We start from the raw sequence: 25,509 nt of genomic DNA on the forward strand, positions 1-25,509 counted from the left end.
TTAGATTTAGTAATTTACCTTTCTTGCACTTTAAGTTTCTGCAATTTACTTTTCTTGCAATTTAAGTTTCAGCTCTTTTACTCTCTTCTTCTTTAAGTTACTTGCAATTTACCTCTTCTTCACTTCATTCTTCTGCTCAATTTACCTTCTGCACCTTTATTTACTTGCAATTTAGCTTTTGTCAATAAAAATCACTCAATTCATTAAATATTCGCTTAACAAAATTCATCACCTAACTAAAATTGTTCAATCCATCAATCCCTGTGGGATCGACCTCACTCTTGTGAGTAATTACTACTTGATGCGACCCGGTACACTTGCTGGTGAGTTTTTGGTGTGGAATCCGATTTTTGCCTATCAGTTAAATCTGAATTTTTGTTTATGCATCTAAGAAATAAAAGATGATATGAATGATTTAAAAAGATTTGAAAAGAAATTGGAAAGATAGATGAGTTTTCAAAAACATTTTGAGAAAGAATTGAAAAGAATTGAAAAGGAATTAAAAAGAGTTTATAAGATTATTAATTTTTGGGAATGGAAATAAAAAAAATGAATGTTTGTAATATTTTGATACAAAAAATTATGAATTAAAACATGAAAATTTGAAAAAATTTGAATTGGAAACGAAATTACCTCCACCTTGCTGTTCTGGCATTAAACACCTAGAATGATAGCCATTCTGGCGTTTAACGCCCATCTGGTGGCCATTTTGGGCGTTTAACGCCCAGCCAGGTACCCTGGTTGGCGTTAAACGCCAGAAATCCTTCTTTACTGGGTGTTTTTCTGAACTCCCAGAATGATACCTTTACTGGTGTTAAATGCCCAGAATGGTAGCCATTCTGGCGTTTAATGCCCAAATTGCCCTATTCTGGCATTTAACGCCCAGAATGATACCTTTACTGGCATTAAACGCCTAGAATAGTAGCCATTCTGGCGTTTAACGCCTAAATTGCCTCTTTACTGGCATTTTAACGCCAGTGAGCTCTTTTTCTCTGTGATTCCTCTGCTTTATGTTCTGAACCTTTATTTCCTTGACTTGTTCACTAAAAAAAATCAAAATTAAATTGACTTATATAATTGTTATAAACATCTAATTTTTTATAATGGCTGGGTTGCCTCCCAGCAAGCGCTTCTTTACTGTCTTTAGCTGGACTTTTACTGAGCTGTTAATTTAGTCTCAGTTTTGAGCACTCTTGCTCAACATTGCCTTCAAGATAATGTTTGACTCTCTGTCCATTAACAATGAACATTTTGTCAGAGTCAATATCCTGAAGCTCCACATATCCATATGGTGACACACTTGTAATCACATATGGTCCTTTCCACCGGGATTTCAATTTCCCAGGGAACAATCTGAGTCTAGAGTTAAACAGCAAAACCTTCTGCCCTGGCTCAAAGACTCTAGATGACAACTTTTTGTCATGCCATCTTTTTGCTTTCTCCTTGTAAATTTTAGCATTTTCGAAAGAACATTGAGTCTGAACTCCTCCAGCTCATTCAACTGGAGTAATCTTTTCTCTCCAACTACCTTAGCATCAAGGTTGAGGAATCTGGTTGCCCAGTAGGCCTTGTGTTCCAGTTCCACTGGCAGATGGCAGGCTTTTCCATACACAAGCTGGTATTGAGAGGTCCCTATAGGGGTCTTGAATGCTGTTCTGTATGTCCACAGAGCATCATCCAGACTTCTTGCCCAATCCCTTCTACGGGTACTTATAGTCTGTTCCAGGATTCGTTTTAGTTCTCTATTTGAGACTTCAGCCTGCCCATTTGTCTGCGGATGATATGGAGTCGCCACTTTGTGGTTAATTCCATATCGGACCAGAGCAGAGTCAAGCTGTTTATTGTAGAAATGAGTGCCTCCATCACTGATCAGTATCCTACAGACACGGAACCTGCTGAAGATATGCTTCTGGAGGAACTCCATCACTGTCTTAGTATCATTAGTGGGTGTTGCAATTGCCTCTACCCATTTAGATACATAGTCTACTGCCACCAGAACATAAGTCTTTGAATATGATGGTGGGAAAGGCCCCATGAAGTCAATACCCCATACATCAAACAAATCAATCTCTAAGATCCCTTGCTGAGGCATGGCATAACCATGAGGCAGATTACCAGCCCTCTGGCAACTGTCACAGTCACGTACAAACTCTCGGGGGTCTCTATAAAGACTAGGCCAGTAGAAGCCACATTGGAGAACCTTTGTGGCTGTTCGCTCACCTCCAAAATGTCCTCTATATTATGATCTATGGCAAAGCCATAGGATCTTCTGTGCCTCTTCTCTAGGCACACATCTACGGATTACTCCGTCTGCACATCTCTTAAAGAGATATGGTTTATCCCACAGGTAGTACTTTGCATCAGAAACCATTTTTTTCATTTGCTACTTACTATACTCCTTGGGTATGAATCTAACAGCTTTATAGTTTGCAATGTCTGCAAACCATGGTACTTCCTGAATGGCGAAGAGTTGCTCATCCGAAAAAGTTTCAGAGATCTCAGTAGGAGGGAGAGACGCTCCTGCTACTGGTTCTATCCGGGATAGGTGATTGATAAACCCCATTTGTAGGGTTTATCTTGTGTTGAATTTAGAGGGTTTTGTCAACCTTTCTCCCATTTATCCAATGAAATAGCATGGTTTTGTAAATTCTCCTTTAATTGTGCTTAAGAGTGAAAACATGCTTTTTAAGTCCTTAATTGTTTAATCTTAGCTTACCTTTGATTCCATTAGATGTCTTGATATGTTTGTTAAGTGATTTCAGATTTAGGAGGCAAAGATTGGATCAAGGGAATGAAGAAAAAGCATGTAAAAATGGAGAACTCATGAAGAAATGAAGGAATCGCAAAAGCTGTTAAGCCGACCTCTTCACACTTAAACGACCATAACTTGAGGTATAGATGTCCAAATGATGCGGTTCCAGTTGCGTTGGAAAGCTAACATCTAGGGTTTCGAAATTATATAAGATTTGCCATAGTTGCTATACGTATGGTGACGCGTACGCGCACTGTACTCGCACGCGTCGTTGCTGCCATATGATCCACTTAAAGCAATACGTGGCCAGCAAATTCTAAAGCCTTGTGGGCCCAATCCAACTCATTTCTGATGCTATTTAAGCCAAGGATTAAAGGGGAATCAACACACTTTAGATACTTTCACACATTAGTTTAGTTTAGTTTAATTTTTAGAGGGAAAGTTAGTTTTAGAGAGAGAAGCTCTCACTTCTCTCTAGGATTAGGAGTAGGTTAGATCTAGATTAGAATTTCTTAGATCTATGTTTAATTCATGCATTGATTCACTTTTCCTTTATCAATTCTTGTTCCTCTTCTTCTCCTCTCTCTAATTTTGTATTTCATTCATGTGATTTTCTACTTTTATGTTCATGCACTTTTGTTTCTTTTATTTTCATTTCAATGCAATTTATATTTTCATGTTCCTTTATTGTTCATTTGATTTGTTGTTGTTTAATTTCTTGCAATTGAGTAGTGTAGATTTACTTTCCTTGCACTTTTTACTATGCTTTCCTTTTATGCCTTCCAAGTGTTTGATAAAATGCTTGGTTGGATTTTAGAGTAGATTTTAGTGCTCTTGGCTTGGGAAGGTAACTTAGGAACTCTTGAGTTACTAATGTCCAAGTGATTGACGATTGGGAGCCATTAACTCTAGATCTCACTAATTGATTTGGTGGAGAACTAGGACTTATGGTCTTGGATTGACATAGCTCACTTGACTTTCCTTTATTAGTTAGAGAATGACTTAGTGGGGTTGATTGATAAATCCCGATTTTGTGGTTTATCTTGTGCTTATTTTGGGGAATTTTATCAATATTTCTCACACTTATTCGCAAAAAATGCATGGTTTTGTGTTCACTTTCCAATATTGCTCCATGATGGAAAACATGCTTATTTTGCCTTAAAATTGCCATATTTTAATCCTCTTCTATTTCCATTCGATGCCGTGATGTATTTGTTGAGTAATTTCAGGAATTATAGGGTAGGAATGACTTAGAAGAGAGGGAGAAAGCATGTACAAAAAGGGAGGAACATGAAGAATTGAAATCTTGGGAAAAGCAGCATTGGTGCGCCCGCGCACTCCACGCGCATACGCGGATAGGATTGGCTGGAAGCGGTGCGCAAGGATGGACGCATCCGCGCGAATCAGAAGATTCCTATCGACGCGCACGCGCACTTGGCGCGCACGCGTGGATCGCAAAAGCAATCGGCGCGCACGCGTGGGAAGCTGCACGTGACCTCATTAAAGAAAATCGTGCCTGGCGATTTCTAAGGCTCATCAGGCCCAATTTCAAGCTATTTTCTGCATGGAAAAGACCCAAGGATGCTAGGGGGAAAATGGGGGATCAATCATTTTTTACACAAGACATAATTTTAGCTAGTTTTTGGTTCTTTGTTTATTCTAGAGAGAGAAACCCTTGTTCCTCTCTAGATCTAGTCTTGATTTGATCTTCCCTTATTGGATTGTGAATTGGATCTTGTTAATTACTATTTTTAATTGTTCAATTTGAATTCCTTGTTACAATTTTGCTTATATCTTGTGATAGTTTATGAATTCTTGTCAATTGTCATTTTATACCCATTTCATGAATATTGTGAATCTTGACTTGTTGATGTTACATTGATGATTTCTATGTTTAATCTTGTTGTTTGGATGATTGTAAGTTGATAATTGTTAGTGGGTACTTGTAGATTTCAATTTAATTGCCATTTTAAACATGTTTTTTGTTAATGCTTACCAAGTGTTTGATGAATTGTTTACTTTGATTATGGAGTAGTCTTCTTTACTCTTGGCCCAGGTCAAAGGAATTGGGTAAACTTGAGTCATTGGGTCTAATGAATTTCATGATTTGGGAGCCCTTGGTGGTCAATTTGATACTCATTGAAGCCAACCCACTACTAATCTAATTAGTAGGTAGGTTGGGACTTATGGGTTGATATGATCAAAGCCATTTGACGTACTTCAAGTCTAGGAGTAGATATCACGTACTTAAGACTTTGAGGGTAGACTTAATGAGCTTGGTTCCTCATAATTGTCAAGATATGGTTGTTAGACAAGGATGGTGACCCCAATTCCCATGCCTAGCCAAGAGTTGCTTTTATTATTCATATTTGAAAACCAATTTTATTATTCATATAGTTACTTGCTTGGTTTATAATAGAATTAAGTGGAATGTTGCTTGTTCATTGGAATTGCTCATGTTTTGCTTAGTTAATTGAATTAGTTTGTTGCAATTTAAGATTACTTGCTTGTTAAGATTCTCATTTATTTTCATGCTCATAACTCACAACCCCAGATTTCTAACTAATGTTGTTCAAGCATATGTTTGCTCATTCCTTGTGAGACGACCCGAGGTTTGAATACTTCGGTTATTTCTATTGGGGTTGAACTTGTGACAACCAAATCCCTCTTCTAAATTTGACTCCCGAGGATTGTTGTTGGTAGAGCTATACTTGCAATACGGTTTTATTGGAGAAAAATCTTTACCAATACACCCTTGGGCCACCGTCAAATTTTTGGCGCCGTTGCCGGGGAATGGTTGCAACATATGCCTTGATATTGGTTATGTGAATATGTGAATATTGTAGATATTTTACTTCTTTCAATACTTAGCTATAGTTTAGATTTCTTTTGCATTTGTGCTATGACTTTCAAGTTTGATGACTCGGTCTCAACCGAATTCTAGCTTAGCCAATTTTGATCCCGAGATTGAAAGGACTTTGTTACACACTCGGCAAGCTAGATAGCGGTTGGATTATACACCTAGTACTTCGGCCTCTCTTGAGGAAAATACCGAACCACTAGACATCACCGAGAGTGACTTGGAGTCCGCTACTTCCTATTCTTCTGTTGACACTACTAATACATCTTTGCATCCTACAGGTGAGCCACACATGGTGGAGCCACGCCGGATCACTTTGCGTGAGCAAGGTGCTCCAGATATTGTACTTCAACCGTTGCAAGCGAGGTATCCTAACCTTGATCCAAACTTTGAGTTGAAGAGTAGCTTGATAAATCTACTTCCTAAGTATCATGGGTTTCCGGGTCAAGACCCCATCCGTCATTTGAAGGATTTTCAAGTTGCTTGTTCTACGGCTCGAAGGCATGGAGCCGATGAGGTAGCTATCATGGTTTTTTCCTTCCCTTTTTCTCTTGAAGCGCAAGCAAAAACATAGTTCTACTCGCTACCGGATGAGATTGTGACTAATTGGGATTTCTTGATAAGAGAGTTTCTTGATAAGTTATTCCCACCGGAGAAGACCGATTACATCCGAAAAGAGATTTCGGGTGTAATGCAGTGATGCCAGGGCATTTTGGCCAGTTTCACTGACCTTTTCTTTATGGTTTTAGGGTAGTTTCATGCACTTTCTTAGGAAATAAGCAAGTTTTGGGTAGAATTTTGGTGCACAAAATTGTGATCTCAGGTAACGGCGCCAGAAACTCTGTACGCACGTCTTAATAAATCGTTTTTCATTCACAACTTCGATACAACTAACCAGCAAGTGCACTGGGTCGTCCAAGTAATAAACCTTACGTGAGTAAGGGTCGATCCCACGGAGATTGTCGGCTTGAAGCAAGCTATGGTCACCTTGTAAATCTCAGTCAGGCGGATATCAAATGGTTATGGAGTTTTCAAAAATAAACAATAAATAACTAAATAGAAAATAAAGATAAAGATACTTATGTATATCATTGGTGAGAATTTCAGATTAGCGTATAGAGGTGCATTCGTTCCTCTGAACCTCTGCTTTCCCGCTGTCTTCATCCAATCAATCTTACTCCTTTCCCTGGCTGGCTTTATGTAAAGGACATCACCGTTGTCAATGGCTACTTTTGATCCTCTCTGGAAAATGGTCCAATGCGCTGTCACTGCATGGCTAATCGACTGGAGGCATCACCCTTGTCAATGGCTGCATCCCATACTCTTGTGAAAATGGTCCAAATGCTCTGTCACAGCACGGCTAATCATCTGAGGTTCTCAATCATACTGGAATAGGATTCACCCTCCTTTTGCGACTATCACTACGTCCAGCACTCGCGAGTTTGAAGTTCATCACAGTCATTCAATCCCAGAGTCCTACTCAGAATACCACAGACAAGGTTTAGACTCTCCGGACTCTCATGAATGCCGCCATCAATCTAGCTTATACCACGAAGATTCTGATTAAGAGATCCAAGAGATACTCATTCAATCTAAGGTAGAACGGAAGTGGTTGTCAGGCACGCATTCATAGGGAATGATGATGATTGTCACGTTCATCACATTCAGGTTGAAGTGCGAATGAATATCTTAGAAGCAGAATAAGTTGAATTGAATAGAAAAACAGTAGTAGTTTGCATTAATCTTTGAGGAACAGCAGAGCTCCACACCTTAATCTATGGAGTGCAGAAACTATACCGTTAAAAATACATAAGTGAAAGGTCCAGGCATGGCCGAAAGGCCAGCCCCCAAAACGTGATCACAGGATCAAAAATACAATCCAGGATGTCTAATACAATAGTAAACAGTCCTATTTATACTAAATTAGTTACTAGGGTTTACAGAAGTAAGTAATTGATGCATAAATCCACTTCTGGGGCCCACTTGGTGTGTGCTTGGGCTGAGCTTGAATGTTACACGTGCAGAGGCTCTTTCTGGAGTTGAACGCCAGGTTGTAACGTATTTCTGGCGTTCAACTCTGGTTTGTGACTTGTTTCTGGCGTTTAACTCCAGACAGCAACGTAGAACTGGCGTTCAACGCCCTTTTACGTCATCTAAACTCGGCCAAAGTATAGACTATTATAAATTGCTGGAAAGCTCTGGATGTCTACTTTCCAACACAATTAGAAGCGCACCATTTTGAGTTCTGTAGCTCCAGAAAATCCACTTTGAGTGCAGGGAGGTCAGAATCTAACAACATCAGGAGTCCTTCTTCAACCTCTGAATCTGATTTTTGCTCTAGTCCATCAATTTCAGCCAGAAAATACTTGAAATCACAGAAAAACACACAAACTCATAGTAAAGTCCAGAAATGTGAATTTAACATAAAAACTAATGAAAACATCCCTAAAAGTAACTAGATTCTACTAAAAATATACTAAAAACAGTGCCAAAAAGCGTATAAATTATCCGCTCATCACAACACCAAACTTAAATTGTTGCTTGTCCCCAAGCAACTGAAAATCAAATAGGATAAAAAGAAGAGAATATACTATAAATTCCAAACTATCAATGAAACATAGCTCCAATTAAATGAGCGGGACTTGTAGCTTTTTGCCTCTTGAATAGTTTTGGCATCTCACTTTATCCATTGAAGTTCAGAATGATTGGCATCTATAGGAACTCAGAGTTCAGATAGTGTTATTGATTCTCCTAGTTCAGTATGATGATTCTTGAACACAGCTATTTTATGAGTCTTGGTCGTGGCCCTAAGCAGTTTGTTTTCCAGTATTACCACCGGATACATAAATGCCACAGACACATAATTGTGTGAACCTTTTCAGATTGTGACTCAGCTTTGCTAAAGTCCCCAATTAGAGGTGTCCAGGGTTCTTAAGCACACTCTTTTTTTGCTTTGGACCTTGACTTTAACCGCTCAGTCTCAAGTTTTCACTTGACACCTACATGCCACAAGCACATGGTTAGGGACAGCTTGGTTTAGCCGCTTAGGCCAGGATTTTATTCCTTTAGGCCCTCCTATCCACTGATGCTCAAAGCCTTGGGATCCTTTTTATTACCCGTGCCTTTTGGTTTTAAGGGCTATTGGCTTTTTGCTCTTGCCTTTTGGTCTTAAGAGCTTTGGCTTTTTCTGCTTGCTTTTTCTCTTTTTTTTTTCTATTTCTTTTGCTATTTTTTTCTGCAAGCTTTGTTCTTTGCTGCTTTTTCTTGCTTCAAGAATCATTTTTATGATTTTTCAAATTATCAAATAACATGTCTCCTTGTCATCATTCTTTCAAGAGCCAACATATTTAACATTCTAAAACAACAATTTCAAAAGACATATGCACTGTTCAGGCATTCATTCAGAAAACAAAAAGTATTGTCACCACATCAATATAATTAAACTAAGTTCAAGGATAAATTCGAAACTCATGTACTTCTTGTTCTTTTGAATTAAAATATTTTTCATTTAAGAGAGGTGATGGATTTATAGGACATTCATAACTTTAAGACATAGTTACTAAATACTAATGATCATGTAATGAAGACACAAACATGGATAAGCACTTAACATAGAGAAAACGAAAAACAGAGAATGTAAGAACAAGGAATGAGTCCACCTTAGTGATGGTGGCGTTTCCTTCTTGAGGAACCAATGATGTCCTTGAGCTCTTCTATGTCTCTTCCTTGTCTTTGTTGCTCCTCCCTCATTGCTCTTTAATCATCTCTTATTTCATGAAGGATGATGGAGTGCTCTTGATGTTCCACCCTTAATTGTCCCATGTTGGAACTTGATTTTCCTAGGGAGGTGTTGATTTGCTCCCAATAGTTTTGTGGAGGAAAATGCATTTGAGGCATCTCCGGGATCTCATGGTGATGAGCTTCATACGTCTCTTGAGATCCATGAATGGGCTCTCTTGCTTGCTCCATCCTTTTCTTAGTGATGGGCTTCTCTTCCTCAATGGGAATGTCTCCTTCTATGAAAGCTCTAGCTGAGTAACATAGATGGCAAATAAGATGAGGAAAAGCTAGCCTTGCCCCAGGAGAGGGCTTTTCGGCTATTTTGTAGAGTTCAAGGGAGATGACTTTATGAACTTCTACTTCCTCTCCAATCATGATGCTGTGAATCATGATGGCCTGATCCACAGTAACTTCAGATCGGTTGCTAGTGGGGATGATGGAGCGTTGGATGAACTCCAACCATCCTCTAGCCACAGGCTTGAGGTCCAATCTTCTTAATTGAACCGGCTTGCCTTTGGAGTCAATCTTCCATTTAGCTCCTTCCACACATATGTCCATGAGGACTTGGTCCAACCTTTGATTAAAGTTGACCCTTCTAGTGTAGGGGCGTGCATCTCCTTGCATCATAGGCAAGTTAAACACCAACCTCACATTTTCCGGACTAAAATCTAAGTATTTCCCCCGAACCATTGTAATATAATTCTTTGGGTTTGGTTTCTTACTTTGATCATGGTTCCTAGTGATCCATGCATTGGCATAGAACTCTTGAACCATTAGGACGCCGACTTGTTGGATGGGGTTTGTTAGAACTTCCCAACCTCTTCTTTGGATTTCATGTCGGATCTCCAGATACTCATTCTTCTTGAGCTTGAAAGGGACCTCGGGGATCACCTTCTTCTTGACTACAACATCATAGAAGTGGTATTGATGAGCTTTGGAGATGAATCTTTCCATCTCCCATGACTCGGAGGTGGAAGCTTTTGTCTTCCCTTTCCCTTTTCTAGAGGATTCTCCGGTCTTAAGTGCCATCAATGGTAATGGAAAAACAAAAAGCTTATGCTTTTACCACACCAAACTTAAAATATTACTCGCCCTCGAGCAAGAGAAGAAAGAATAGATGAAGAAGAAGAAGAAATGGAGGAGAGGGAGAGAGAGATGTGTTTCGGCCAAGAAGGGGAAGAGAGGGTTGTGTTGTGTGAAAATGAGGAAGAATGGAGGGCTATATATAGGGAAGGGAGGGGGGTAAGGTTCGGCCATAACGGTGGGTTTTGGGTGGGAAAGTGATTTTGGATTTTCAAGGTAGGTGGAGTTTATGAGGTAGGTTTATGGGGAAGAGTGGATGGATGTGAGTGGTGAAGTGGTGATAGGGAAGAGAGATTGAGGTGATTGGTGAAGAGTTTTGGGGAAGAGTATTTATGGGATTGTGTGAAAGAGGGGTGAGAAGAAGTGAGTGGAGGTAGGTGGGGATCCTGTGGGGTCCACAGATCCTGAGGTGTTCAAGGATTTACAACCTTGCACCAAATTAGGCATGCAAAATGCCCTTGCACACAACTCTGGGCGTTCAGCGCCAGATTGGTGCTTGTTCTGGGCGTTGAACGCCCATTTGTTGCCCATTTCTGGCGTTGAACGCCAGAACCATGCTTGTTCTGGGCGTTCAGCGCCAGCTCTTCTCCAGGGTGCAATTCTGGCGTTCAAACGCCTAGATGCTGCCCATTTTGGGTGTTCAGCGCCAGAACCATGCTCTGTTCTGGCGTTGAACGCCAGCCAGATTCTTCTTACTGGCGTTTAAACGCCAGTAAGGTCTTCCTCCAGGAGGTGATTTTTCTTCTGCTGTTTTTGATTCCGTTTTCAATTTTTATATTTATTTTGTGACTCCACATGATCATGAACCTAATAAAACATGAAAGAACAAGAAAAATAAAATTAGATAAATAAAAATTGGGTTGCCTCCTAACAAGCGCTTCTTTAATGTCAATAGCTTGACAGTGGGCCCTCATGGAGCCTTACAGATGTTCAGAGCATTGTTGAGACTCCCCAACACCAAACTTAGAGTTTGGATATGGGAGTTCAACATCAAACTTAGAGTTTGGTTGTGGCCTCCCAACACCAAACTTAAAGTTTGACTGTGGGGGCTCTGGTTGGCTCTGCAGTGAGAGAAGCTTTTTATGCTTCCTCTCTATGTTTACTGATGAGCGGATAATTTATACGCTTTTTGGCATTGTTTTTAGTATATTTTTAGTAGGATCTAGTTACTTTTAGGGATGTTTTCATTAGTTTTTATGTTAAATTCACATTTCTGGACTTTACTATGAGTTTGTGTGTTTTTCTGTGATTTCAGGTATTTTCTGGCTGAAATTGAGGGACTTGAGCAGAAATCAGATTCAGAGGTTGAAGAAGGACTGCTGATGCTGTTGGATTCTGACCTCCCTGCACTCAAAGTGGATTTTCTGGAGCTACAAAACTCGAAATGGCGCGCTTCCAATTGCGTTGGAAAGTAGACATCCAGGGCTTTCCAGCAACGTATAATAGTCCATACTTTGGCCAAGAATAGACGACGTAAACTGGCGTTCAACGCCAGCTTTCTATCCAAATCTGGAGTCCAGCGCCAGAAAAGGAGCCAAAACCAGAGTTGAACGCCCAAACTGGCACAAAAGCTGGCGTTCAACTCCAAGACGGACCTCTACACGTGCAACACTCAAAGCTCAGCCCAAGCACACACCAAGTGGGCCCCGGAAGTGGATTTATGCATCAATTACTTACTTTTGTAAACCCTAGTAGCTAGTTTATTATAAATAGGACATTTCACTATTGTATTAGACATCCTGGATCCTGGATTGTATTCTGATCTTGTGATCTCGTTTTGGGGGCTGGCCATCTCGGCCATGCCTGGACCCTTCACTTATGTATTTTTAACGGTAGAGTTTTTACACTCCATAGATTAAGGTGTGGAGCTCTGCTGTTCCTCAAAGATTAATGCAAAGTACTACTGTTTTCTATTCAATTCATCTTATTTCGCTTCTAAGATATTCATTCGTACTTTAATCTGAATGTGATGAACGTGACAATCATCATCATTCCCTATGAACGCGTGCCTGACAACAACCTCCGTTCTACCTTCGACTGAACGAGTATCTCTTAGATCTCCTAACCAGAATCTTCGTGGTGTAAGCTAGAATGATGGCGGCATCCAAGAGAATCCGGAAGGTCTAAACCTTGTCTGTGGTATTCCGAGTAGGATTCAATGATTGGATGACTGTGACGAGCTCCAAACTCGCGATTGCAGGGCGTTAGTGACAGACGCAAAAGGATAGTAAATCCTATTCCAGCATGATCGAGAACCGACAGATGAATAGCCGTGCCGTGACAGGGTGCGTTGACCATTTTCACTGAGAGGATAAGATGAAGCCATTGACAAGGGTGATGCCTCCAGACGATTAGCCGTGCCGTGACAGGGCATTGGATCATTTTCCCGAGAGATGACCGAAAGTAGCCATTGACAGTGGTGATGTATCACATAAAGCCAGCCATGGAAAGGAGTAAGACTGATTGGATGAAGATAGCAGGAAAGCAGAGGTTCAGAGGAACGAAAGCATCTCTATTCGCTTATCTGAAACTCTCACCAATGATTTACATAAGTATTTCTATCCCTGTTTTATTATATTATTTTCGAAAACTCCATAATCATTTGATATCCGCCTGACTGAGATTTACAAGGTGACCATAGCTTGCTTCATACCGACAATCTCCGTGGGATTCGACCCTTACTCACGTAAGGTATTACTTGGACGACCTAGTGCACTTACTGGTTAGTTATGTGAAGTTGTGAAGATATGTTTAGACCATGGTCCTGTGCATCCGTTTTTGGTGCCATTGCCAGGGAATCAATTTCGAACAACAATTCACAACCTGAGTAGCAATTTCGCATACCAAGTTTTTGGCGCCGTTGCCGGGGATTGTTCGAGTTTGGACAACTGACGGTTCATCCTATTGCTCAGATTAGGTAATTTTCTTTTTGTTTTGTTTTCAAAAAGTTTTCAAAAAGAGTAAACTATCATTTGTACCCACGAAAGTTGAAAACGCTGACATATCTACCCATAGAAAAAGGAAATTACCATTTGTACCCATCAAAAATAATTTTTACAAGCAAAATTATCCAAACCTTAAAAAATCATCTAAAAACCCCAAAATACCCTTATCATTACCACTGCTACCATCATCCCTATCTCTCTCTTCGCATCACATGAACACTCTCCGATCTAACCTCCATTTCTCTGCCACAAATCACCTCTGTCACAAACCACCTCATTGCCACTCCTTCATCACCATAACCTTCACCTTTGGAGGAATCAAAATCACCCCAGAGAGGAATTTGAAATGGATGATGATGGGTGAGAGTCAAAACTGGATCTTGGTTTCAGCTGAATCTGAAGCTGTTTGAGGGAACAAAACATTGAAAAGGGTGTCATGGAGAAAGCTAATAGAAATAGGACAAAAAAGAACACAGATCCAAGGTGAGAAGAGAGTGAGGAGAGAGGATTAAATCTGAACAATCAAACACAGAAGCCTCATGTATTTGGATTCACTTTTTCTGTGAGAAAAGAAAAATGGTGAAAGAGACAGAAAGAGAGAGAGAGAGCTCACCGCGAATTTGGTTCGCAAAGGGGACCGCGGTGGTGGCGGCTGGCGCGGTGGCCCGTCAGGGACACTGGTTCGGTGATGAGGAGAAGGTAGCCCCGGTAGGTGAGGGTGGTCGGCGGTGAAAAGAAGAGAAGGGGCACTGCGGCTCTAGGGTTGCTAGCGGCGGCGAAGCAGGGACGGGGTGGGTGCGAAGGTCCTCTGTTTGGCAAGAGCGAGACAGGGAAGGAGAGAAGGAGGGGTGGTCACTGACACTGACACTGGAGGTTGCAAGAACGGAAACAGAGGCAATTTGGGGTTAGTGGTGGTGGTGGTGGTGGTAAGGTGATGAGTAGATGAGGATGATGGAGTGGTTAGTGGGGAGCATACCAGTGCTTGTGGGTTGGGAAGATGGAGGGCTTGGCTTCATGGTGTACTTGCACCATGAAGGTGCTCTTCTTCTCCGGGGAAGCGGCAGCAAGTGTTGCTGTGACTGTGAGGATGAAAGAAAGGAGGGTGTGACAAGGAGCCATTGGAGCAGCGGTGGGGACTGAGTGGGAAGTAATGGTGAGAGTGTGTTAGAAAGGAAAAGAGGGGTGGTGGCTGGGTGAAGAGGGTTAGGGTTAGAAAGGGATTTGGGTGAAGGAGGTGGTGTGGTGGTGAAGATAAGGGTAATTTAGGAATTTTAGGTAATTTTTTAGGGTTTGGATAATTTTGCATGTAAAAATCATTTTTCATGGGTACAAATGGTAATTTTCTTTTTCTATGGATAGATATGTCAGCGTTTTCAACTTTCGTGGGTACAAATGGTAGTTTACTCTTTCAAAAAAAAAATCTTTCAAAAATTTTTTCTTTTGTTTTCGAAAAAATAAAAATGTTTTCAAAAATTTTATAATTTTATTGAAAATTTTTAAGAATGAATTCTAGTGTTTCATGAAGCATGTGAAGCCTGGCTGGCTGTAAAGCCATGTCTAAAGTTATTTGGACTGAGGCAGCAATTTGTTATCAAGAGCAAGCTAGTTGTTGTTAATCCACCTGCTGCTGTTCCTGATTTACATGCTAAAGCTTGGCTGGCCATTGGCCATGTCTTGTGTTTTGGACTGGAGCTTTCATTGAAAGCTTGGCTGGCTAGTGAGCCATGTCTAATTCCTGGACTGAAGCTTTAGACTAAGAATGCAAGATTCCTGGAATTCATATTAAAAATTTTGGAATCCTTATTTTTATTTTTCACATAATAATTTTCGAAAAAAAAAATCCAAAAAAAAATTAGAAAATCATAAAAATATTTTTCTGTTTCTTGTTTGAGTCTTGAGTCATGTTATAAGTTTGGTGTCAATTGCATATGCATCTTGCATTGTTCGAAAATTCATGCATTCATAGTATTCTTCATGATCTTCAAGTTGTTCTTGGTAAGTCTTCTTGTTTGATCTTTGCATTTGCATGTTTTGTGTCTTTTCTTGTTTTTCATATGCATTCTTGAATTCTTAGTGCCTAAGCATTAAAGAATTCTAAGTTTGGTGTCTTGCATATTTTCTTTGCATTAAAAATTTTTCAAAAATGTGTTCTTGGTGTTCATCTTGACATTCAAAGTGTTCTTGGTGTTCATCTTGACATTCATAGCATTCTTGCATGAATTCATTGTTTTGATCTAAAAATTTCATGCATTGCATCATTTTTCTTCTTTTTCTCTTTCATCATAAAAATTTAAAAAATAAAAAAAAATCTTTCCCTTTTTCTCTCCTCAAATTCGAAAATTTGGATTGACTTTTTCAAAAATTTTTAAAATCAAGTTGTTTCTTATGAGTCAAATCAAATTTTCAATTTGAAAATCTTATCTTTTTCAAAATCTTTTTCAAAAATCAAATCTTTTTCAAATTTCTTAGTTATTTTTGAAAATTTCAAAAATATTTTTCAAAAATCATTTTCTTACTTTCTTTTTTCACATGATTTTCGAAAATAACATCATCAATTAATGTTTTGATTAAAAAATTTCAAGTTTGTTACTTGCTTGTTAAGAAAGATTCAAACTTTAAGTTCTAGAATCATATCTTGTGATTTCTTGTGAATCAAGTCATTAATTGTGATTTTAAAAATCAAATCTTTTTCAAAACTAATTCCTATCATATCTTTACAAAAATATCTTCTCATCATACCTTTTTCAAAAAAAAATAAAAAAAAATTTCAAAATATCTTTTCTAACTTCCTAACTTTTTATCTTTTTTTAAATTTGTTTCAACTAACTAACTAACTTTTTGTTTGTTTCTTATCTTTTTCAAAACTACCTAACTAACGATCTCTCTCTAATTTTCGAAAATATCTTCCCTCTTTTTCAAAAATTTCTTTTTAATTAACTAATTATTTTTATTTTTGATTTCAAAATTTTTCGAAAATTACTAACCTTTTTCAAAAACTATTTTCGAAAATCACTAACCCTTTTTCAAAAAATATTTTCGAAAATTCTCCCTCTTCCATCTTATTCTATTTATTCATTCATCTACTAACATCTCATCTCACATCTATACCCTCCTCACAGTTGTGATTCTTCCATTACATTACATTCTTTGTCTCCCTCTTTTCTCCCACTCAAAAGGATCCCTATACTGTGGTATAAAGGATCTCTATTATTATTATTTTTCTGTGCCCTCTTCTTTGTCATATGAGCAGGAGCAAGGACAAGAACATTCTTGTTGAAGCAGATCCAGAACCTGAAAGGACTCTGAAGAGAAAATTAAAAGAAGCTAAATTACAACAATCCAGAGATAACCTTTCAGAAATTTTCGAACAGGAAGAGGAGATGGCAGCTGAAAATAATAATAATGCAAGGAGGATGCTTGGTGACTTTACTGCACCTAATTCCAATTTACATGGAAGAAGCATCTCCATTCCTGCCATTGGAGCAAACAACTTTGAGCTGAAACCTCAATTAGTTTCTCTGATGCAGCAGAACTGCAAGTTTCATGGACTTCCATCTGAAGATCCTTTTCAGTTCTTAACTGAATTCTTGCAGATATGTGATACTGTTAAGACTAATGGAGTAGATCCTGAAGTCTACAGGCTCATGCTTTTCCCTTTTGCTGTAAGAGACAGAGCTAGAATATGGTTGGACTCTCAACCTAAAGATAGCCTGAACTCTTGGGATAAGCTGGTCACGGCTTTCTTAGCCAAGTTCTTTCCTTCTCAAAAGCTGAGCAAGCTTAGAGTGGATGTTCAAACTTTCAAACAGAAAGAAGGTGAATCCCTCTATGAAGCTTGGGAAAGATACAAACAGTTGACCAAAAAGTGTCCTTCTGACATGCTTTCAGAATGGACCATCCTGGATATATTCTATGATGGTTTATCTGAGCTATCAAAGATGTCACTGGACACTTCTGCAGGTGGATCCATTCACCTAAAGAAAACGCCTGCAGAAGCTCAAGAACTCATTGACATGGTTGCAAATAACCAGTTCATGTACACTTCTGAAAGGAATCCTGTGAATAATGGGACGCCTATGAAGAAGGGAGTTCTTGAAGTTGATACTCTGAATGCCATATTGGCTCAGAACAAAATATTGACTCAGCAAGCCAATATGATCTCTCAAAGTCTGAATGGAATGCAAGCTGCATCCAACAGTACTCAAGAGGCTTCTTATGAAGAAGAAGCTTATGATCCTGAGAACCCTGCAATAGCAGAGATGAATTACTTAGGTGAACCTTATGGAAACACCTATAACTCATCATGGAGAAATCATCCAAATTTCTCATGGAAGGATCAAAAGCCTCAACAAGGCTTTAATAATGGTGGAAGAAACAGGTTTAACAATAATAAACCTTTTCCATCATCCACTCAGCAACAGACAGAGAACTCTGAACGAAATACTTCTAATTTAGCAAACTTAGTCTCTTATCTATCTAAGGCCACTGTAAGTTTCATGAATGAAACAAGGTCTTCCATTAGAAATTTGGAAGCACAAGTGGGCCAGCTGAGTAAGAGGATCACTGAAATCCCTCCTAGTACTCTCCCAAGTAATACAGAAGAGAACCCAAAAGGAGAGTGCAAGGCCATTGACATAAGCTCCATGGCCGAACCCAAAGAAGGAGAGGAGGACGTGAATCCCAAGGAGGAAGACCTCCTGGGACGTCCAGTGATCAATAAGGAGCTTCCCTCTGAGGAACCAAAGGACTCTGAGGCTCATCTAGAGACCATAGAGATTCCATTGAACCTCCTTATGCCATTCATGAGCTCTGATGAGTATTCCTCTTCTGAAAAGAATGAGGATGTTTCTGAAGAGCAAACTGCCAAGTTTCTTGGTGCAATCATGAAGCTGAATGCCAAATTATTTCGCATTGATACTTGGGAAGTTAAACTTCCCTTGTTCATCAATGAACTAAGTGATCTGGATCAACTGACATTGCCTCAGAAGAGACAGGATCCTGGAAAGTTCATAATACCCTGTACCATAGGCACCATGATCTTTAAGGCTCTGTGTGACCTTGGTTCAGGAATAAACCTCATGCCCCTCTCTGTAATAGAGAAATTGGGAATCTATGGGGTGCAAGCCGCTAAAATCTCATTAGAGATGGCAGACAGTTCAAGAAAACAGGCTTATGGACAAGTAGAGGACGTGTTAGTAAAGGTTGAAGGCCTTTACATCCCTGCTGATTTCATAGTCTTGGATACTGGAAAGGAAGAGGGTGAATCCATCATCCTAGGAAGACCTTTCCTAGCCACAGCAAGAGCTGTGATTGATGTTAACAGAGGTGAACTAGTCCTTCAATGGAATGAGGACTCCCTTGTATTTAAAACTCAAGGATCTCCCTCTGCAACCATGAAGAGGAAGCATGAAAAGCTTCTCTCAAAGCAGAGTCAACCCAAGCCCCCACAGTCAAACTCTAAGTTTGGTGTTGGGAGGCCACAACCAAACTCTAAGTTTGGTGTTGAACTCCCATATCCAAACTCTAAGTTTGGTGTTGGAGAGTCTCAACAATGCTCTGAACATCTGTGAGGCTCCATGAGAGCCCACTGTCAAGCTATTGACATTAAAGAAGCGCTTGTTGGGAGGCCACTGTCAAGCTTTTGTTTTTCATGTTTTATTAGGTTCATGATCATGTGGAGTCACAAAATAAATATAAAAATTGAAAACAGAATCAAAAACAGCAGAAGAAAAATCACACCCTGGAGGAGCATCTGCCTGGCGTTCAACGCCAGAACAGAGCATGGTTCTGGCGCTGAACGCCCAAAATGGGCAGCATCCTAGCGCTGAACGCCCAGAACAAGCATGGTTCTGGCGTTCAATGCCAGAAAAGGTAGCAAATGGGCGTTGAACGCCCAAAATGGGCACCAACCTGGCGCTGAACGCCCAGAGTTGTGTGCAAGGGCATTTTATATGCCTAAATTGGTGCAAGGATGTAAATGCCTTGACACCTCAGGATCTGTGGACCCCACAGGATCATCTCAGGATCTGTGGACCCCACAGAATCATCTCAGGATCTGTGGAACCTACAGGATCCCCACCTACCTCATCATCTCTCTTTCCATTCGTGATCATCCCTTCTATTTTCAATTTACCACTCACATCCATAAACCCACTACCTTCAAAATTCAACATCTCTCTCCCACCCAATCCCACCCATATGGCCGAATACACACATCCATCCATCTCTTCTTCTTCTATTCTTTCTTCTTTTGCTCGAGGGCGAGCAACATCCTTAAGTTTGGTGTGGTAAAAGCATAGCTTTTTTGTTTTTTCCATAACCATTGATGGCAACCAAGGCCAGAGAAACCTCTAGAAAGAGGAAAGGGAAAACAAAAGCTTCCATCAAGGGTCTATAGCTCAGTGGTAGAACATTTGACTGCAAATCAAGAGATCCCTGAGATACCTCAGGGGATACATTTTCTTCCACACAATTATTGGAAGCAACTAAGGGTGGAACATCAACAGCACTCCATCATCCTTCACGAAATAAGAGAAGATCAAAAAGCAATGAGGGAGGAGCAACAAAAACAAGGAAGAGACATAGAAGAGCTCAAGGACATCATTGGTTCCTCAAGAAGGAAACGCCACCATCACTAAGGTGGATTCATTCCTTGTTCTTATTTCTTCTGTTTTTCGTTTTCTATGTTATGTGCTTATCTATGTTTGTATCTTTACTACATGATCATTAGTAGTTAGTAACTTTGTCTTAAAGTTATAAATGTCCTATGAATCCATCACCTCTCTTAAATAAAAACTGTTTTAATTCAAAAGAATAAGAAGTACATGAGTTTCGAATTTATCCTTGAACTTAGTTTAATTATATTGATGTGGTGACAATGCTTCTTGTTTTCTGAATGTATGCTTGAACAGTGCATATGTCTTTTGAAATTGTTGTTTAAGAATGTTAAATATGTTGGCTCTTGAAAGAATGATGACTAGGAAACATGTTATTTGATAATCTGAAAAATCATAAAAATGATTCTTGAAGCAAGAAAAAGCAGCAAAGAACAAAGCTTGCAGAAAAAAATATAGGCAAAAAAAAAATAGGCGAAAAAAATAGAAAGAAAAAGAAAAAAGCAAGCAGAAAAAGCCAAAAGCTCTTAAAACCAAGAGGCAAGAGCAAAAAGCCAATAACCCTTAAAACCAGAAGGCAAGGGCAAATAAAAAGGATCCCAAGGCTTTGAGCATCAGTGGATAGGAGGGCCTAAAGGAATAAAATCCTGGTCTAAGCGGCTAAACCAAGCTGTCCCTAACCATGTGCTTGTGGCGTGTAGGTGTCAAGTGAAAACTTGAGACTGAGCGGTTAAAGTCAAGGTCCAAAGTAAAAAAAAGAGTGTGCTTAAGAACCCTGGACACCTTTAATTGGGGACTTTAGCAAAGCTGAGTCACAATCTGAAAAGGTTCACCCAATTATATGTCTGTGGCATTTATGTATCCGGTGGTAATACTGGAAAACAAAGTGCTTAGGGCCACGGCCAAGACTCATAAAGAAGCTGTGTTCAAGAATCATCATACTGAACTAGGAGAATCAATAACACTATCTGAACTCTGATTTCCTATAGATGCCAATCATTCTAAACTTCAATGGATAAAGTGAGATGCCAAAACTATTCAAGAGGCAAAAAGCTATAAGTCCCGCTCATATGATTGAAGCTCTGTTTCATTGATAGTTTGGAATTTATAGTATATTCTCTTCTTTTCATCCTATTTGATTTTCCGTTGCTTGGGGATAAGCAACAATTTAAGTTTGGTGTTGTGATGAGCAGATAATTTATACGCTTTTTGGCATTGTTTTTAGTATGTTTTTAGTAGGATCTAGTTACTTTTAGGGATGTTATCATTAGTTTTTATGTTAAATTCACATTTCTGGACTTTACTATGAGTTTGTGTGTTTTTCTGTGATTTCAGGTATTTTCTGGCTGAAATTGAGGGACTTGAGCAGAAATCAGATTCAGAGGTTGAAGAAGGACTGCTGATGCTGTTGGATTCTGACCTCCCTGCACTCAAAGTGGATTTTCTGAAGCTACAGAACTCGAAATGGCGCGCTTCCAATTGCGTTGGAAAGTAGAAATCCAGGGCTTTCCAGCAACGTATAATAGTCCATACTTTGGCCAAGAATAGACGACATAAACTGGCGTTCAACGCCAGCTTTCTACCCAAATCTGGCATCCAGCGCCAGAAAAAGAGCCAAAACCAGAGTTGAACGCCCAAACTGGCACAAAAGCTGGCGTTCAACTCCAAGAAGGACCTCTACACGTGCAACACTCAAAGCTCAGCCCAAGCACACACCAAGTGGGCCCCGGAAGTGGATTTATGCATCAATTACTTACTTTTGTAAACCCTAGTAGCTAGTTTATTATAAATAGGACATTTCACTATTGTATTAGACATCCTGGATCCTGGATTGTATTCTGATCCTGTGATCTCGTTTTGGGGGCTGGCCATCTCGGCCATGCCTGGACCCTTCACTTATGTATTTTTAACGGTAGAGTTTCTACACTCCATAGATTAAGGTGTGGAGCTCTGCTGTTCCTCAAAGATTAATGCAAAGTACTATTGTTTTCTATTCAATTCATCTTATTTCGCTTCTAAGATATTCATTCGTACTTCAATCTAAATGTGATGAACGTGACAATCATCATCATTCCTTATGAACGCGTGCCTGACAACCACCTCCGTTCTACCTTCGACTGAATGAGTATCTCTTAGATCTCCTAACCAGAATCTTCGTGGTGTAAGCTAGAATGATGGCAGCATCCAAGAGAATCCGGAAGGTCTAAACCTTATCTGTGGTATTCCGAGTAGGATTCAATGATTGGATGACTGTGACGAGCTCCAAACTCGCGATTGCAGGGCGTTAGTGACAGACGCAAAAGGATAGTAAATCCTATTCCAGCATGATCGAGAACCGACAGATGAATAGCCGTGCCGTGACAGGGTGCGTTGACCATTTTCACTGAGAGGATAAGATGAAGCCATTGACAAGGGTGATGCCTCCAGACGATTAGCCGTGCCGTGACAGGGCATTGGATCATTTTCCCGAGAGATGACCGAAAGTAGCCATTGACAGTGGTGATGTATCACATAAAGCCAGCCATGGAAAGGAGTAAGACTGATTGGATGAAGATAGCAGGAAAGCAGAGGTTCAGAGGAACGAAAGCATCTCTATTCGCTTATCTGAAACTCTCACCAATGATTTACATAAGTATTTCTATCCCTGTTTTATTATATTATTTTCGAAAACTCCATAATCATTTGATATCCGCCTGACTGAGATTTACAAGGTGACCATAGCTTGCTTCATACCGACAATCTCCGTGGGATTCGACCCTTACTCACGTAAGGTATTACTTGGACGACCCAGTGCACTTGCTGGTTAGTTATGCGAAGTTGTGAAGATATGTTTAGACCATGGTCCTGTGCATCCGTTTTTGGTGCCATTGCCAGGGAATCAATTTCGAACAACAATTCACAACCTGAGTAGCAATTTCGCATACCATTTACAGAAGGATGACCTCGAGTTGTAAACACAAGGGAGTCCTTATTCAATTGAAGGACTAATTCACCTCTGTCAACATCAATCACAGCTCTTGCTGTGGCTAGGAAGGGTCTTCCAAGGATGATGAATTCATCCTCATCCTTCCCAGTATCTAGGACTATGAAATCAGCAGGGATGTAAAGGCCTTCGACCTTTACTAATACGTCCTCTACTTGTCCATAAGCCTGTTTTCTTGAATTTTGTCTGCCATCTCTAATGAGATTTTAGCAGCTTGCACCCCATAGATTCCCAGTTTCTCTATTACAGAGAGGGGCATGAGGTTTATCCCTGAACCAAGGTCACACAGAGCCTTTTCAAAGATCATGTTGCCTATGGTACAAGGTATTACGAACTTTCCAGGATCCTGTTTCTTCTGAGGCAATGTCAGTTGATCCAGATCACTTAGTTCATTGGTGAACAAGGGAGGTTCATCTTCCCAAGTCTCAATACCAAATAATTTGGCATTCAGCTTCATGATTGCACCAAGAAACTTGGCAGCTTGCTCTTCAGTAACATACTCATTTTCTTCAGAAGAGGAATACTCATCAGAGCTCATGAATGGCATAAGGAGGTTCAATGGAATCTCTATGGTCTCTAGATGAGTCTCAGATTCCTTTGGTTCCTCAGAGGGAAACTCCTTATTGATCACTGGATGTCCCAGGAGGTCTTCCTCACTGGGATTTACGTCCTCCCCTTCCTCTCCAGGTTCGGCCGTGTTGACTATGTCAATGGCCTTGCACTCTCCTTTTGGATTTTCTTCTGTATTGCTTGGGAGAGTACTAGGAGGGATTTCAGTGATCCTTTTACTCAGCTGGCCCACTTGTGCCTCCAAATTTCTATTGGAGGATCTTGTTTTATTCATGAAACTTACCGTGGCCTTAGATAGATCAGAGACTAAGTTTGCTAAATTAGAGGTATTTTGTTCAGAGTTCTCTGTCTGTTGCTGAGTGGATGATGGAAAAGGTTTACTATTGTTAAGCCTATTTCTTCCACCATTATTAAAGCCTTGTTGAGGCTTTTGTTGATCCTTCCATGAGAAATTTGTGTGATTTCTCCATAAGGGGTTATAGGTGTTTCCATAAGGTTCACCCATGTAATTCACCTCTGCTATTGCACGGTTTTCAGGATCATAAGCTTCTTCTTCAAAAGATGCCTCTTGAGTACTGTTGGATGCAGCTTGCATTCCATTCAGACTCTGAGAAATCATATTGACTTGCTGAGTCAATATTTTATTCTAAGCCAATATGGCATTCAGAGTATCAATTTCAAGAACTCCCTTCTTCATAGGCGTCCCATTACTCACAGGATTCCTCTCAGAAGTGTACATGAACTGGTTATTAGCAACCATGTCAATGAGTTCTTGAGCTTCTGCAGACATTTTCTTTAGGTGAATGGATCCACCTGCAGAAGTATCCAATGACATTTTAACCAATTCAGATAGACCATCATAGAATATATCCAGGATGGTCCATTCTGAAAGCATGTCAGAAGGACACTTTTTGGTCAGTTCTTTGTATCTCTCCCAAGCTTCATAGAGGGATTCACCTTCTTTCTGTCTGAAGGTCTGGACATCCACTCTAAGCTTACTCAGCTTTTGAGGAGGAAAGAACTTGGCTAAGAAAGCCTTGACCAGCTTATCCCAAGAGTTCAGGTTATCTTTGGGTTGAGAGTCCAACCATATTCTAGCTCTGTCTCTCACAGCAAAAGGGAAAAGCATGAGCCTGTAGACTTCAGGATCTACTCCATTAGTCTTAACAATATCACATATCTGCAAGAATTCAGTTAAGAACTGAAAAGGATCTTCAGATGGAAGTCCATGAAACTTGTAGTTCTGCTATATCAGAGAAACTAATTGAGGTTTCAGCTCAAAATTGTTTGCTCCAATGGCAGTAATGGAGATGCTTCTTCCATGTAAATTGGAATTAGGTGCAGTAAAGTCACCAAACATCCTCCTTGCATTATTATTATTTTCGGCTGCCATCTCCTCTTCCTGTTCGAAAATTTCTAAAAGGTGCTTGCTGGATTGTTGTAATTTAGCTTCTCATAGTTTCCTCTTCAGAGTCCTTTAAGGTTCAGGGTCTGCTTCAACAAGAATATTCTTGTCTTTGCTCCTGCTCATATGAAAAAGAGGGGACAGACAAAAAATAATAATAGAGATCCTTTTTGCCCAAGCATAGAGGTTCCCTTATGTGAGTAGAAGAAAAGAAGAAGAGAAAATCTGAACTCAGAGAGAGAGGGTTCGGATTTTTGGTGAGATGAAGTGTTAGTAAATGAATAAATGAATAGAAGGAGATGAGAGAGAAGGAGAATTTTCGAAAATTATTTTTGAAAAAGAGTTAGTGATTTTTGAAAAAAGTTAGTAATTTTCAAAAATTAAAATCCAAAATTTAAAATAATTAGTTAATTAAAAAGAAATTTTGAAAAAGAGGGAAGATATTTTCGAAAATTAGAGAGAGAGAGTTAGTTAGGTGGTTTTGAAAAAGATAAGAAACAAACAAAAAGTTAGTTAG

At 39.7% G+C, this 25,509-nt stretch overlaps 2 non-coding genes across 2 annotated transcripts; one reads left to right on the top strand and one right to left on the bottom strand.

Annotated features, from left to right (window-relative positions):
- Positions 1-17,196: 17,196 nt before the first annotated feature.
- LOC112724243 (small nucleolar RNA R71) lies at positions 17,197-17,304 on the bottom strand. The gene has a single exon (XR_003163416.1). It is a non-coding gene; the product is annotated as a small nucleolar RNA R71 (small nucleolar RNA).
- Positions 17,305-24,476: 7,172 nt separating this feature from the next.
- On the top strand, positions 24,477-24,584 carry LOC112726084 (small nucleolar RNA R71). The gene has a single exon (XR_003165152.1). It is a non-coding gene; the product is annotated as a small nucleolar RNA R71 (small nucleolar RNA).
- Positions 24,585-25,509: the final 925 nt, after the last annotated feature.

This window comes from Arachis hypogaea, chromosome 11 (assembly GCF_003086295.3).
Source record: "Arachis hypogaea cultivar Tifrunner chromosome 11, arahy.Tifrunner.gnm2.J5K5, whole genome shotgun sequence".
Classification (NCBI taxonomy): Eukaryota; Viridiplantae; Streptophyta; class Magnoliopsida; order Fabales; family Fabaceae; genus Arachis; species Arachis hypogaea.